The following is a 17,022-nucleotide window of genomic DNA, read 5'->3' as shown; positions in this document are numbered from 1 at the left end:
AAGAGCCTATATGGCTTAAAACAATATCCAAGGTAGTGGTATCTAAAATTTAACAGGTTTACCTCTAAACAAGTTGGTTATACTCTATGTCATTATGAACACTATGTTTATCCTAAGAAACAAAATGGTGGAAAATATATTATATTGTTGTTGTATGTAGATGACATGATTGTGGTAGCCTCTAACATGCAAGAAATAAATGTGCTCAAAGGAAAATTTGATAATTCATTTGCAGTGCAGGATTTAGGTGCAGCAAAGAAAACCTTTGTCATGAGAATAACTAGAGACAAGAAAAATCACAAACTAGAATTTTATCAGAGTACATAAAAAAGGTGTTGGGAATATTCAATATGCATAATTCAAACCCTGTTAGTACACCTTTGGCTAGTCATTTCAAACTAAGTAAGGATATGCACCCCAAGACTCGGGAAGAGATGAATTATATGCTTAAAGTTCCATACACATCATCATTTAGAAGCTTAATGTGTGCAATGGTGCGCACAACGTTTGATATTACACATGCAGTGGGAGTTGTGTGTAGTTATATGAATAATCTATGAAAAGAGTATTAGATGGTAATGAAGTGGATTCTCTAGTATTTGAGAGATACCACTAATCAAGCATTATGTTTTTGGAGGTTCAAAAGTTGTTTTATAGGGATATGTTGATGTAGAAATGGAAGGTGATAGAGATAATAGGAGGGCCACCATAGGTTATGTGTTTAATGTACGTGGAAAAATAGTCAGTTGAGTTTCTAAAATGTAAAGCATTCTTGCACTTTCAACAATAGAAGCAGATTATGTTGCTGCTACAAAGGCTACTAAAGAAATGATTTTGGTTACAAAGGTTTATGGATGAGTTGGGAAAGAAGCAATAGATTAACAAGATATATAGTGAAAACCAGAGTGTTATTAATATTTCAAACAATTCAACACTTCATTGTAAGAATAAAAATATAGAACTCAGGTACCATTTCATACAGTCACCTTTGGAAGATGGATAGTGGAAGCTGGAAAAGATACACACTAGCCATAATCCTATAGATATGTTAATACAAGTGCTAACCAAGGAGAAATTAATTTTCTACTCAATTTAAATTGGTATTTAAGTATCTTTGTAAATACGAGAAACAATCAAGTCCAAGTGGAAGCATTGCCAAACAAGTGAAGAAATGGTGGAGTTGTTATAATGAGTATACAAGTAGATTGATAGGTGTGGATCTTGATTATATTCCTAATCTAGAGGTCTTATTTCAACCACGTTTGGATCCCATTTTTTTATAGGGGGGTTGTGAGGGGGATTCCCCCCTACTAGCATTTCCAGAGGGTCCAGGAGGGGGGTGGGCACCCCCGAAGCAAAATTTAGAGAAAATTTTCCTTGTAAAATATTGTAGTTTTGTAGTCAATATGGGTCATTTATTAAGCGGAATATCTAAATGTAGAATTTATGTTAATTTAGGTATTTTTCCCCTAGAAGGAAACCCTTGGTTTATATGAGGTAATTATATTGCAGCTATGTATTATTTTGTGAGATAAAAACATATGAAACTATATGAGAAAGAAGAGGGAGTTACAACGAATTTGTTGTAGATTATATCATTTAGTTTGATGGATAGTATAAAAGGAAGGATTGGTTGTTTCTTCGTGGATGTAGCCTAGATTGGGTGAACCATGTATATCTAAGTCTCTTATTTCATGATTTTTCTTTGTTTGTGTTTAACAATATTTTATGTGTTCCATTACTCTATTATTTAATATATAATAGTAGGAGAGAAATAATGACTTAGGTGTTGTTAAAGTTTAAGCTTTTCTATAGTAAAAATGTTTCATAAAGATAAACTTAATTTCTCTAAGTCATATCTGAGAGTGATGTGAAACTACAATAGAGCATCAGTTTTAAACTAGAATAGGCCAAGACTTGAGCAACAAGGAAACTATTTATATTCAAATTTTATTATTCTTGTAATCCAATAATGGTGTGTTCTTTTCCACATATAAGATGACTTACTAGTAGCATAAAATAAAAGGAATGATCTATAGAATGTTAAAGTATAGGATAGAGATCATATCACATAATAGATAAGAGGAGTTAGATGAGATAAATGTGCATCCCTTGTTATTTGATGGAAACACTTAGAAGTTTAAATATTGAACTTACGATCTGCAAGGTAGAAGGTGAAAGGGTTATTAAGGCCAAATAAAATTAGGAGGAAGTAAATATGAGAGTGATATAAATAATATCATATTTAAAATGATAGAGAAAGCATGAAACAACTGGAAATAATATAAAAAAGTCCACAAATGTTTTTATCCCATTTGAAATATAATAATATTAAACAACAACCAACATGACAAAACAAAATGGGTCAACCAACGTCAGTCCAGAGGACTACAAGCAGTGAAGGCGAATTGACCCAAACATCTGAATATGAAAGTGAAGGTGAATTGACCAAAACATCTAAATTTGAAACTGACAATGTAGAAAAATTATCTAGCAGAACACGTAGACTAGGTTTTCATAAGAATAGGAAGAAAAATGATGCAAATATTTTATTGCCTAAAGATTTAAAGAAGACTAACCTTCCATATTCGATTGAGAACTTACAAGGAATGAATAATATAATTCAATAACGTTATCAGACTTAAAATAATTCTTCGGGGCATGTAATTATTCTAATAATATGATTCCCAAGTGGCCATATTTAACTAAGAGGAAAATATAAAATCTAGTGGGAAGACCTCGGGAATGTCCAGGGAATTCCACAGAAGCTAACTTGAAGTAAATTTGAGAAATACTCTGAGGATAAATACTTGCCTCAAAGGCATTACGGTGGAGAAATTAAGGAATTTCATGAACACAAGATGGGTTAGAACACCATGGATGTATACATCAACATATTATATATTTATTAGTATATATGCCTTACAACAAGAATGAAAAAAAGGAAAATAAAATACTTTCTTAGTGGATTCTAATAGTCCTATAAGGACGTGTTTATTTTTGATGAGCCAATATAACATTTGTGGACACTGACAAAATGGCTACTCACTATTATGAGAAATTAGAACAAGAGTCTTATCGGGAAATCTAGTGTCTATGCAGAGCTGCTAGTCCCACTAAGGCTGGTAGCTACCTTAGAAACAAACAAACTAAAAGAACTTTTGTTTTCCTTTATGAGAAGTAGATAAGAGGGGAATAAAGGAGACCAACCTCTATCTTGCGCTTGGTTCCTTGCTTGATTCCTCTCCATTTTGATAGATCTTTGCCACGCGCTTCCTTGTCTACCCAGCTTCAAAGAGCACCCGTGGAATCAAAGCAGCATAATACTATCCAAGAACAGAGATCTACTATCATAAACAATATAGGACCAGATATATATTGACCACACAACTGCATATATCATCAATCATACAAGAATGTGGAGGAAAAGTTGAATAGATTTATTAATAATCAAGAATAGCAAAGAGGATTACAACCAATTGTTTTGACCCAGCGTCATCCTCTCAGTAAGAAAGCCCTTCTTCACCTCATGAAAAGCTTACATCACACAACACTATGATGTTGCACCAAGAAACCAGCAGCACTTCCTTACAAGATACAAAATTCCAGCCTCTGGATCTCTGGGATGATGGATCCATATATAGATGTTTGCAAGGGGGGGTGAGTCAGCTTTTGATATTTTATTAGTGTCCTCTCTCTGATAGTTCTTGATTCCACTTGGAGATTGATGATCTCTTACTCATCCCTGGGCGAATACAGAGAGGCAAGTGTCACAGGAGAAGTTTCCGGAAGATTCCATGATCCTGCACATCACAGATTGACCCTGCCACTTGTCCACTCTCACCCATCGCACCCCATATAAGGGATTTTTAGAATGCATCGCACCTCCGTGTGCATTTAGGTGGGATGCAGCGCACTTTGACCATGGAGCAGGTGAGATGGTCTAGTTTTGACCAGTTCTGAGTAGTTTTTCATGGAGAACTTCTGGGAGATGATGTAATCAGCTGACCTTGTTTTTTTAGGGGTTGGAACAACACTTTTAGGGACAAAAAACTCCTTGGTTTATGGACATTTATGATTGTGGCTGCAAAGCCCAAAAATGTCTATAACAGTTGCCCCCTAAAGCATGAGGTCGTTAATCTTTTGATGTCAGGTGAAATGCTTTATCATGAGGATCTGAAGTTTTTTCGAGTTGGAAGGCGACCTATAATAAGATACAATACAACACATTATCTTCATAACATTTTCATGATCTAGCTGAGGCGGGCATTCCCATGCTCAACTTTATAAATTCATTTTCATGTACATAAGACAAACAATCGTCTGTGTGTAAACTGATGATTTTGGTAGAGCCATCATCCCTTGGATTAGATGATTATCTGTGCAGTAATGATGTACATTTGATGTCTCTTTTTTCCTGAATATATATTGCAGCCCGGATGGATGAAACTAGATCCAGGGTCTTCAATCTCGTTCTATCTTCACTCAAAGTACAAGTCGATCCATGTGAGAGATGTTCTAGAGTTGAACATGGAAAGACATCGCATCATTACCAGCTATAAGCTGTTAACAGGCGCGAGAGGAATCATCGATAATGATGATGACCCTCAAGGTACTATAGTACAATTCACTTGGTGTGAATAAGGGACTTGGCGTCAAACACCACGCAAAATATTTTGGTCGAAGGCCATTGATGTAAACCTATCATCGGAAGTGAGAAACTTGCCATTGAGGCATGCAAGCTTCAAAGTACTGAAAGGGTTGTTCCTAGATTGACTTCCTCGATAATGAGCTGATATCGACAAGAAGTGATCCATCATAGGAGGGCGTTAGTGAATTCCACATCAATGACATGGAACAGAGAAAATGATTTTAATGGAGGTGAAAACGATTTGATGACATAAGGTTCAGGGTGGCGGTCATGAAAGAATGGAGAGTAAATGTATTGCAGTGGATGAGACACAGGTGAATTCTCTAAGCAACTTCTCTTGAACATACCAGCGACACTAGCATGATGGATTGGTAGCGTTAACCCCAAATATGGATGGTGTGATGGACCAATGGTGATATGACCAGTGAATGGAACAACCCAACCCGACTTGGATGCAGAGTGAAAGTGTCATGTTCAAGAGCGACTTGCTACCAATAAAGTTTCTTCAAGTTTTCTTCCCAATTTTTCCCCAGTCATTGCTGACCAGTACCTCTTTATTTTTGTCAAGCTTGAGGAGGATAACATATGCTTGTTCTACAATTTTCCCTCCGGGCAAACCCATCGCTATGTTTTAACGAGCCTAGTGATAGTGAAACTCGTTCTTGTTTGTATGGACAAGTTTGTCGCTATTCGGTTTTAACGAGTTTAACGACAAAGATAACTCGGTCCTTTTCAATTTTAGAGAGTCTGAAAAGGTACGTAAAGAAAAATCCAACAATCCTTTTTCGTCATATAATCCCTTAAGTCCAAAAAAGTATAAAATAATACAAAAGGGATGAATTTTCGGTAATTTTAACAAGCCGAACAAAACAAGCGCTCGATCTTTTTGTGTAATAATCCCTCAGGTCCAAAAAGATTAAAATCTAAAGGAGGGCTACCACTTCCGGTCACTTTAACGAGTTGGAGAGGCCAATTGCTCGGAAATATTTTCATATTTTATGAGTCAGATGAAAAGAGCTTAAAGGAGACTCGTTTTTCGAGGAACGAGTGATAAATTCGGGTAGCAGCTAATTCCTGGTAAGGTTTGGAATTTTCCAATCACGGCAATGTCACAAGGATGGCTAACAGGATCACTCTTCGTAGCTGTTCCTCAAAAAGTGTAAACAATCAAATGGACGTGAATGATTGGCCAATACAGAGTGGAGGTGATGATGCGAACACGACCAAGGCTTCAAAGGCTGATGATGATGCATTCATGATGGTTATTTACCAGAAATTGTTTCATTTTTTAATGAGCTTAAACTCTAGGGGAACGTTTTCTCATTGCTTATGTTTATTTTTTAACGAGCTTGAATTCCGCATTAAAACTGCTCGATCCAGTCATATAATAAGGATGTCTCATTTAAAATGGCATTTTTTCAAAACTTTGCCCCACATCCTTTCTTTATGCAAGGTAGGAAACGACCAATCCTATGAGTTTAAAGGGTTAGAGGACCTACAAATTTAAAAATAAATGGTCACTCTTCAATTGCACACCAAAAGGTTTGCTTGTCCCCGGGTATAGCGAAAAATTTCCAAGTTACCAAAGACTATTCTATCCGCACTGCTGACAAAACACTTCCTCAGCGATGTCTACCGAAATAAACAAAGGTAAGTGGCGCAACTGGCTCCACTCACACAACATTGATGAAGGAATCTTATTCCAGTCTAATCTCATAAACCAGTCATATATCCTTCGCGGAAACCTACCCTATACCCAAGGTTTTCCTGTCGAAACAGACCAAGGTGTATGCCCCCTGGGTTTCTGTCATGTCCTCTGAATCACTCGCTCTCATCAAGTGGACGAACTGGGGATTGATGAGACATTCCTTACGTGAAAAGACCATTCGGGGATGGTATTTGACTATTTGCTATGTGTGAATCGGGGAATGAAAGCTGGTCTACGAGCTTGACCACTCTTCCTTCATGCGGAAAACACATTACTCTAAAGAATGAGGAGACAATGGCTCCCATGCAATAAATATAGTCGCGTCCAAGGAGTAGATTATAATCCAGGGGTCCTTGGACTACCATTACATTCATTTGAACAATTTTCCTTCTCAATGTTATCGACACATTGGGAAGGATCCCTAACGGTCGACTAGTTCCTTTGTCAAAGCCTGTTAGATTTCTCATTTCATGAAAAAGTGATGGCAAACCAAGCGCTTTCCAAGAAGTTGAGGAAAGGATACTCACAAAAGCCCCTTCATCTATGATGGTACCGGCCATAACCATTCTATATATTTGAGCAATGATTCGAAATGGTACACTAGCCGGTAAACGGGGTCTGCCTGGTAGATTCCAATCGAAGGAAACAACTATGTTGCTTGGAGGTGGGACCGAATAGACGACCAGATATGACTCTAACGAAATTCCTTCCTACGGTAAAGGAACGGGTAGACTGCCCCCATGTTCATCGGATTTTGTGCTTACGAAGAGAATTTGAATGTTGTCATTCTTATTCTCTTTGGTGACTATATCATCTGAAGATGGTCCTTCTGAAGGCAAGACCGGGTCAACTGCCGCCTCGACCTTTTGACTTTCGTCTGGTGTAGATTCAGAGGGTTTATATTCAATGATAGACGCTTCGGCCGACCACAATGGTGTGTCAATCGGATTTTCAACTAGTGATGGACTTGGCAAGAGTTTCTTATATCCAGGAGGAAGCCGTAACGGTGATACCGAACGGTCATCCAAAACTCTTTTAGCCTCATCTAAGAAGGGACAACGGTGGACGGTGTGATAGCCTTCACACAGTTTACAAGGAAATTTACATTTTCCTTTTTGTCCAGGGGCTTCACTTTCACTAGTTGACAGTGTATTCTCAACATGATCGTCAGAGGTTGATGACACCGGATTGTGCAAATGAGGAGACCAGTCTCTTAAGATCTGAGGGATGCAAGGACAATCTCGATGATAGTGGTCTCCTTTGCAAATGACACATGGTTATTTAGGCCTGGACGGTGCCGTGTGTGGATTTTTGCTAAACGATGCCTGGTTTCCCTTTTTTACCTTTGGCTCCTTCTTCTTCTTCTCTTTCTTCTTCTTCTCCTTATTCTTCTCAGTTACTTGATTTTTGGCTTTACCAGCTTCATCAAGCGAAGAGGAAGGAGGAGAGCGAGAATTGGATGAAGTAGAAGGTTCGGGGGTAACTTTGGTATCGTTTAGTTTCAGACTTGATTGTTCAGGAATCATGTTGTTTTGAATGACAGAGGTCGAGAAGAGCCATACGGGCAAGCTGATTGTCAATCCTGGAAGCGACAATGTGGCCATATGGGGTGCACCAACATCTCCCCAAGAGGAGAAAGGACTAGGATTCCCTCCAAGGGGAAATCCTTGGTTGGTGGAATCCATTTTTCTCAACCTAAGACCAATGTAGGAAAGCTGATGTTTATTCCGATTAAAATAAATTTTAGACGCTTTGACACAACTTGTTTTTTCAATTTTTAAGAGTCGAGAAAAAACAAAAGATGACTCTAGTCGCCTTCGATTTTTAATGAACTTGAAGTGACAAGTGCTCAGATGGACCTTTTCCTTTAAGGAGTCTGAAAAGGAACGAAAGAGACTACTCTGGAAATCTAAATAGAGGGATTACCAAACCAATCGCAAAATTGTAGAATACTTTTTACGGTACGGCAGTCAATCTTCCCGAATGCTATGTTCAGTGCATTGCGATCGATATGGCGGTAGACATGGCTTCCTATGGATAAAGGCTAAAGCCTATTGTGGTCTCCCAATATATACTCGACGGTACGTGGAAGCGCAAGTCCGTACTGGCACTTATCATCTCATAGTGGAGGAATCACCTAACCAGCAATCAAACAATAGTTACCAGGCTTTACGACGTCGGAATACGTCTCTAGCCTAGACTTCTAGATGTTGTGCGTTAGGTTCCAAAGCATTTTTAGATTCATTAAATTTATTTTACAGTTGATCTTGCTTAAGAAATTTTCCTTTCAGGCTCACCACGTGATGTAGATATACAATTCCTAAAATGCAATCTAAGATGATAAATAATCGTTTAATCTTCTTTTTGAAATGAAAATCCTAGCTACTAAGGAAAGAGATACGATATTCTTTCAACATAGAGCAGAGAGCACACACTATATGCATTGTCCTAAATCAAACCAACAAACAGTCTAAATGCAAATGCACATGCATGTATCTGTTTTCAACCTTCTTAATGTGTGAATGATAGAAAGAAAGCTAAGCGCAAATCTGAATTATTTTTCAAAGCGACATTACTAACAAGTTTCTTTCAAGACAAAATGAAGAAAATGATGACACTTTGTTATTTGGAATTGAAAACTTGCTTTCGACACTTGAAAAACTATTAATTAAAATCAAATACAATAGTAACAGTGTAATCGACTATCAAGAATAATCAGATTCTCTTATATGACTGAAAACAAAATTTGCGACACTTTGAAATCAAGAAACGACAGTTCAATTATGCTACTTCTTTGTAAAAGAGAACTGAAAATGGGTCACAATACATAAAAACATTTACAGTTATTTTCACAATGGAGGCAGAATAATGGCAAAGAAGGGGGTTTCCAATAGAGGTATACTGACTAATGACAGCAAAACTCCTGAATAGAGTTGAAAAGAGTGAAAAAGCCAAAGTCTGAAGGCAAAACTAGCCCTTTCTTATCAGCACACCTGTTACACAGGGATTCTAGTAGGCATCCCACCTACAGCACACAGGAAGTGCGATGCATACTGATATCCTTGAAGAGAGGGTGCGATGGTACAGTGCGAGACATTTGATCCAGTTCTTGATCATATTTTGCATCACATTTCATGGATTTTGGCCGAGCAAGTGGTAATCAGTAAATAAATCACAGGGGTAGATCTAAGGAGGTTACTAGAGCCACCACAAGGGCAATTAGAGAGCTTGTAAATCGGTTGTTTATTTTATAAACAAAACCTGGAGATATACTGAAGCAGCATTGATCTACTTTGCACTTGCATAGCAAATTCACTTCGAAGGCTCGCTGGCTTGACTTCAGGCTCCGTCTGTAAGTTTATAAAGCAAAAAAATATAGACAAACAAACAATCTATTCGTTCCCTAGCGGAGTCGCCATTTTGTTATCGGGAAATCTAGTGTCTATGCAGAGCTGCTAGTCCCACTAAGGCTAGTAGCTACCTTAGAAACAAACAAACTAAAACCACTTTCGTTTTCCTTTATGACAAGTAGATAAGAGGGGAATAAAGAAGACCAACCTATGTCTTGTGCTTGGTTCCTTGCTGGATTCCTCTCCCTTCTGATAGATCTTTGCCACCCACTTCCTTGTCTACCCAACTTCAAAGAGCACCTGTGGAATCAAAGAAGCATAATACTATCCAAGAACATAGATCTACTATCATAAACAATATAGGACCAGATATATATTGACCACACAAATGCATATATCATCAATCATACAAGAATGTGGAGGAAAGCTTGAATAGCTTTATTAATAATCAAGAATATCAAAGAGGATTACAACCAATTGTTTTGACCCAGCGTCATCCTCTCAGCAAGAAAGCCCTTCTTCACCTCATGAAAAGCTTAGATCACCTAACACTATGATGTTGCACCAAGAAACTAGCAACACTTCCTTACAAGATACAAAATTCCAGCCTCTGGATCTCTGGGATGAGGGATCCATATATAGATGTTTGCAAGGGGGGTTGAGTCAGCTTTTGAGATTTGATTAGTGTCCTCTCTCTGATAGTTCTTGATTCCACTTGGAGATTGATGATCTCTTACTCATCCCTAGGCGAATGTAGAGAGGCAAGTGTCACAGGAGAAGTTTCTGGAAGATTCAATGATCCTCCACCTCACAAATTGACCCTGCCATTTGTCCACTCTCGCCCATCGCACCCCATAGAAGGGATTTTTAGAATGCATCGCACCTCCCGTGTGCATTTAGGTGGGATGCAACGCACTTTGACCATGGAGTAGGTGAGATGGTCCAGTTTTGACCAGTTCTGAGTAGTTTTTCATGGAGAAGTTCTGGGAGATGATGTAATTAGCTGACCTTGTTCTTTTAGGGGTTGGAACAACACTTTTAGGGACTTAAAAGCCCTTGGTTTATGTACATTTATGATTGGGGTTGCAGTGCCCAAAAATTTCTATAACAAAGAGATTCAACCTCAGACAGAGTGGCAGAAGAAGAAGAATCCAACCTCAATAAGAAAGGATCAAAATCCTAATTTTATAAGTAGTACAAGAAGAGTGTTAAATTTACTGTAAGAACTAGAAGTGAGTATCAACAAAAATTTTCCACCAAAATTTGGGATAAACCAATAAAACTAACAAAATAAAATGAGAGAAATAAAAAGACATTGAATTGTTTAATTTGTGGGGAAGAGAATTTGTTGAGATATTTTCAACACAAGCAACAAGATATCATAAGGGTATATAATTAGTCTAGTAGGCCATAGATGTCAACAATGGGGAAGATAATTTGTTGAGATGTTTTCAACACAAGCAACAAGATATCATAACGGTATATAATCAGTCTAGTAGGCCATAGATGTCAACAATGTGGCAACTAGTGTAACTCAAATTTATGTAGTTATGGTGAATTGGAAAGCATACCATTATGTGAACTGATTTCCACCATTCATTCCTTGACCTTCCCATGTTCCCATTTGTTTTTTCATTTCTATGTATGCTCAAAATATCATTGATAACCTTCAAACTTCATTCTTCGAGGAGATGAAAAAATCATATTTTGACGCAATTTACGTCAAGTAAAGGAATTATACGAACATTTTCTCCTATAATGAATGAATTTACCTTTTTCTGATAAAATTAATCCTGGTTGAAATTAAAATTCAACCTAGAATGAATGAATTTACCTTTTTATGATAAAATTAATCCTTGTTGAAATTAAAATTCATCCCAGAATGAATGAATTTACCTTTCTTATGATAAATCCTTGTTGAAACTAAAATTCATCCTATGGCATACCTCAAAATTCATCCTTTAGTGGATTTCAAATTTTTCTGTCTCATTGATTGCTTTTGAAATTTCTCTCATTGCCAAACTAAGGAATTTGTTACATTGTCAATCTAAGTAATCAGTTGCATCGCCCATCATGGAATTATTCCATAATGTTGAACTAAAACATTTTAAAACAAAAAAATATGTTACATTGTCAAACTAAGGAAATTGTTATGTCATCAATATTTATTTATTTATTTGAAAAAATTCATTTTTCCCCATCAATGCACTCATTTAATTATCTATCAATGAACTATGAAATTTCTTTTAGAAGAAAACATCAAAATATTTCTTTGGAAACCAAATAATTTTAATTTCCACAACCCACTTTGACTTAAATATTTTTATCTCGTTCCAAATCAATCTGGACCATTGATCTCAAGACCAAATGTTATCTAGGTTGTTGATTTTAACAAATTTTACAGCCACAATGAAAGCACCAAGTTTGGCCATCCAAGTGAAATATAAATCTATAACTTTTAAACCATGCAACCGATCATCTCTTCAATGATTTTGGGTGCACATTCAACATAAATTTTCTTAAAAAATTAGGAATTTCTCTCCAATTTCACTAATTTACCAAGATCCAATGCAGATTAAATTTCTACAATAGTGATATAGTCAAATTTGATCTCTAGGCCATATAGGTCTAGTGTTCAAACATTCACTTTGAAACTACTTTGTAAGATACCCATACTTCTAGTACAAGTCACATTGCTAGAAATCTCTTTCTGGTACTAATTCAAAACTAGGAATATGCACAACACAACAAAAATTCATGCAACTATCAATAAATAAATAAATGAATAAATGAATACAAAATAAGAATTTTCAACAACATTTAAACACACAAACACATTAAACATGACATTCAAGAGATGCATTACAAATTTAAGTAAAACCAATAAAATAATGCTTATATTTGAAATTGTTTTATATGAATTCCTAGAGTTGTCATAAATTGCACCCAACCATAGGCTCTATCACACAAATTATCTCTACAAAAGGCTACCCTTGAGTTCAGCAGTGGCTCCAAAAGGAGGAACACATTCCTATGGCTAGATACAATTTATTCAAATATTCCAATACCTAGAAAATACATAATGTAATGATTCCTATGACAATTATAACTACTTAGATATCTTACCCATCAATATGTACAAACTAGGGGATGATATTTTATTCTCTGCACCATAGTCCCCTAGATAATCTACATCCCCTACAAGGATACAAAAAAAACTATGCATGATTCTCTTTGCTATGAGATCCATGAAATCTAGTTGTAAATGGAGTGGTCCTAGTAGCCCTTGAAGAAGAACTTTCGTAGTTTCTAAACAGAAATGTTTTTTTACACATAATAGCCTACCTCTTAGCATAAAATATATCTCCAACAAACAAATTTTTACATACTAGTATGGCTACATCCATTTACTAACATAAATTGTATTTTTTTTTTCTCTTCGTAGGCCTACAAGAAGTTATTTCTCTTCGCGTCGAGTTTCATTCCCTTTTTCTCCCATGCATGGTTGACTCTAAATTTGTTCCAAAATCATTGTAGTTTCCCTATGCTATCTTAATTTGGTCATATGGTTCTTTCACTAACCTCTTACATGCATTAAATGATACGATTATTGTCCTAAATTTAGTTAGCATGTGGTTCAATAACTAGGAAAGATGACTATTCTAGCAACTCAAGAGATGCATTCAATGGTTTATTACAATAGTTCAAATGGGATGATTAGTTAATGAAAATATGATTTATGAAAATTTTCATGAGAGTGTTATGCATGTGGATTTCTCTCAAGGCCCTTCTTTAGCCCCCTCTCTTATGGAATCAATGCCTCCCATGACTCTTCCCTTATCCATATAAAGTTGGCGATGTATTTTGATTTTATTATTTTCAATGTAAAACGTTACATATTGCATTTCTTGGCCCTCATCAATTCTTCATATTTACAAATATACATTGCTAATACAGGGATTAAAAATTGAGTGTTACATGCACTACAATAAAAATATATATGCCTAAAGTACTTTAGCCAATGACATTTACATATAAAATACCTTTCATCTTTCCAATAGTATATTTATATGTATATTAATACCTAATGCAAATTATCCTCTCAAAAAATATCTTTATATTTCATATGAGGAATATACATTTTTTGGTCCTTAGGGCAGACTTACACAACGAGGCCCAAATTTGTTACAAGGATATAACCATTATGAGATCAACATCCTACATGCAGGAACTGAACCCAAGTGTAATATTTATCCCATCCGCCAGAGATACATCCAATTGATAATATCCATCCCAGTTACAATTAAAATGATTGTTTTAATATCTTTTCCTATGAATATACAAAAATCTTATTTCCAATATAAAATTACATTGATATATATTAGATATCTACATATATGTAAGGTACATCACTTAAATTATTCATGACTTATAATCTAATGGAATAATAGTCTAAAATCCCAAGTATAAAGAAAAAAATCAAATATAATTTTGAACTAGAAGGAATAACATACAATTTTATACCTATAAGCAAGTTGATTACACATATAGCCATACTACTACAATGTGAATATCAAAAGCAACACCATTATTTCCATACACCCCAAAACCTACCACACATAGGCTACTACAAGAGTTTCTTATGGGCACAAGAATCAATAGTAGCATGTTGCTTAAGGCCTATCTTAAGGTAACCTACAAGAAATTATTACGGTTCCCATGAAATTGTTAAATAGGAACTATACATGAATTTTCATGAATTTATTAAGGATTTTCACCTTAGACTATAATTAAAACTACCTCTAATTGGGCCTAGGTAAATATTCTTACTCAAGGATTCTAGTCCTTCAGGAAATATAGGAGAATAATTTATGAAAATCAATACTTAAATAATATTTATTGAACATTCTAGAAATCAAAGAGTGAATTTTGTTGAATTAAAAAGGAAGAAATTCCCTTTTATTTAAAGGTTGAAGAATTTCCTCTTCCTCTAGGTTTTCATTACAGTGATTTTCTCCACCTTCAGAACAACCCCACTCCAACTCTACCCCTCTTTCCCTCCCTCCCTCCTCTCTCTCTCTATCTCTCTTTCTTTCTCTCTCCCTCCACTCCTCTCACTTCCTCCTCCTTCTCTCTATCTATCATTCAATCTCTTTCCTTGTGTGTGTATTTCTACCATTATATCCTTCATTCCATCCCTCTATATCTTCCCAAATTCTCTCCACTTCTATATCCAACTTCCTCCATCTCTTTATATAGCCTTCCCACCCTACCCTCTCCCCCACCCTCCCATCCCTCTCTCTCTCACCTTTTTTGGAACCAGGACCACTACTAGGAGGGGTGGGAACAGGGGTGTGAATCATTAGTGATAAGAATTATGCAACTTTACCGTATTTCTCCAATATATTAATCCATTAATTTCTTAACATATAAGAATTATATTTGAAGCATGCAACTTCAAATGGATCAGCACATGAGAGCCATAATCATAAGAAATAAATGTCCATAATGAAACATAATCATCACATCACATAGGGACAAAGGATCTCTAGTGGAAAACCCCCCGTCGAGGAAAAAAAACCACCCTCGTTTTTGTTGCGCTTCTCAATATATATTCTTTTATGTAAAGAAAATCATTACATCGAGAGTACAATATGGAAAAAATTTGAAAGGAACTATGATCTCCATCTCATGACTCTACACTCTCCTATATGATCAAGAAGACTTTCCCAAAAACCATTGGACTCATGACTCTACAGACTCTATCTGATTAACAAGCCTTGCCCAACCACCATTGGAATCAAGACTCTATAGACTCTATCTGGTTTACAAGCATTGCCCAATCTCTGGAGGACTTATGAAGAAATATGTTCTCAATGCTTGTATTGTCAAAGCTCCAACCCCAATTCCCTATGCGATTCACCATTCATACATTTTCAAACTGGAACAGTATAGATGCCCAACATGAACATCACAACAGTAATATCATCATAGCTCAAATTATCAATCACTGAATCAATCTCAAACTGTACTCCTCTCTCACATTCATACACCATTCTCAATTCACTTAACCTCAATACCTTTTCTACAAACAATCTAGATGCAAAAACTCAACATTGCAATACATAATAGCCATATGAAAAAAATGTGACACTACTACAACCAATCTATCACAATCATATGAACTCAAACAATAATTATGCCCTTGCAATAAAAATGCATTAGTAAACCCATTGTAGCTCTCCCACATAAGCATAGTCTTCAGCCCTACATACTTTTGTCTCTGCTACATCCATACCTCCATGCACATTCTATTTCAACCAAATCACACACCTCACCAATGGCTCTCCAAAACACTTTAACACATTTCTCACTCAAGTGAACGAACCAAATGAGCAACCTTTCTCCACATATTTGTAGTTTCTGAAAATGATTAAATTGATTAATTCCAACCCTATAGTGGAGCTCTTTCCATATAATAAAAGTGGTTTGGTTTAATGCCTCTTGAATCAATCAATCCACTAACTTCATTTACTCATGAATATTCCCTTTTGATGATTTTCTATAAGTCCAACAAATTTTTTTTGACCTTTACATAAAGAGTCTTGAATAAGACATGTCAGAAAAATGAAAGAGTCCTGAACAAGACATGTCAAAAAAATAATTAAACACCTGAAGAGCATGAGGAATACAAATCTATTACTGTGAAACAACCCAGTCACTCCCGTAAAATAGTCTACATGATACTAGAGCTCCATTCACTCTCATAGGCCGACCTCCATGTGACTAAGGACCTAAAACTGCTCCCATGACTTAGCAAGCATGCGACTGGGGAAGATCAGGTTCAAACGTCAGTCAACTCAGCTACAAAATTGCTAAAACTTCTCCCAGCTCCTTAAAAGCCTTTGTAGGTCTTCTAGGAGTCTTTGAAACCTATGAAATAGTTCATGAAGTCATTGTAATATCACCAACATCATCAAAAGTAAAACTAGGTTGACTTGTATGACCTCCATCAGCTACTTCAACACTTAAGCCATCAAACTTCATAAAAACTACTCCAACATCTACAACCATCAATGAAAGACCCTGCAACTGGTCATACAAGATGAAATCCATCCATACACACACCTAGTACCATATTCATGACTTGATAGTCTCCAATACTATCAACTAGGTGTAGCATCTCCACATCTTGCCAAGGCATCCAAACATAAGACAACAACCTACACTAACAACTGCAACCATCAAGCTAAGGTCTGCAACCAATGAAAAATATAAGTACCAACTCATTATCGTGCATGTGCATAATCACA

This window comes from Pinus tabuliformis, chromosome J (assembly GCF_031772625.1).
Source record: "Pinus tabuliformis cultivar Carrire ecotype Pingquan chromosome J, CPIR1, whole genome shotgun sequence".
Lineage (NCBI taxonomy): Eukaryota > Viridiplantae > Streptophyta > Pinopsida > Pinales > Pinaceae > Pinus > Pinus tabuliformis.
Note: the sequence above shows the minus strand (reverse complement) of the source record.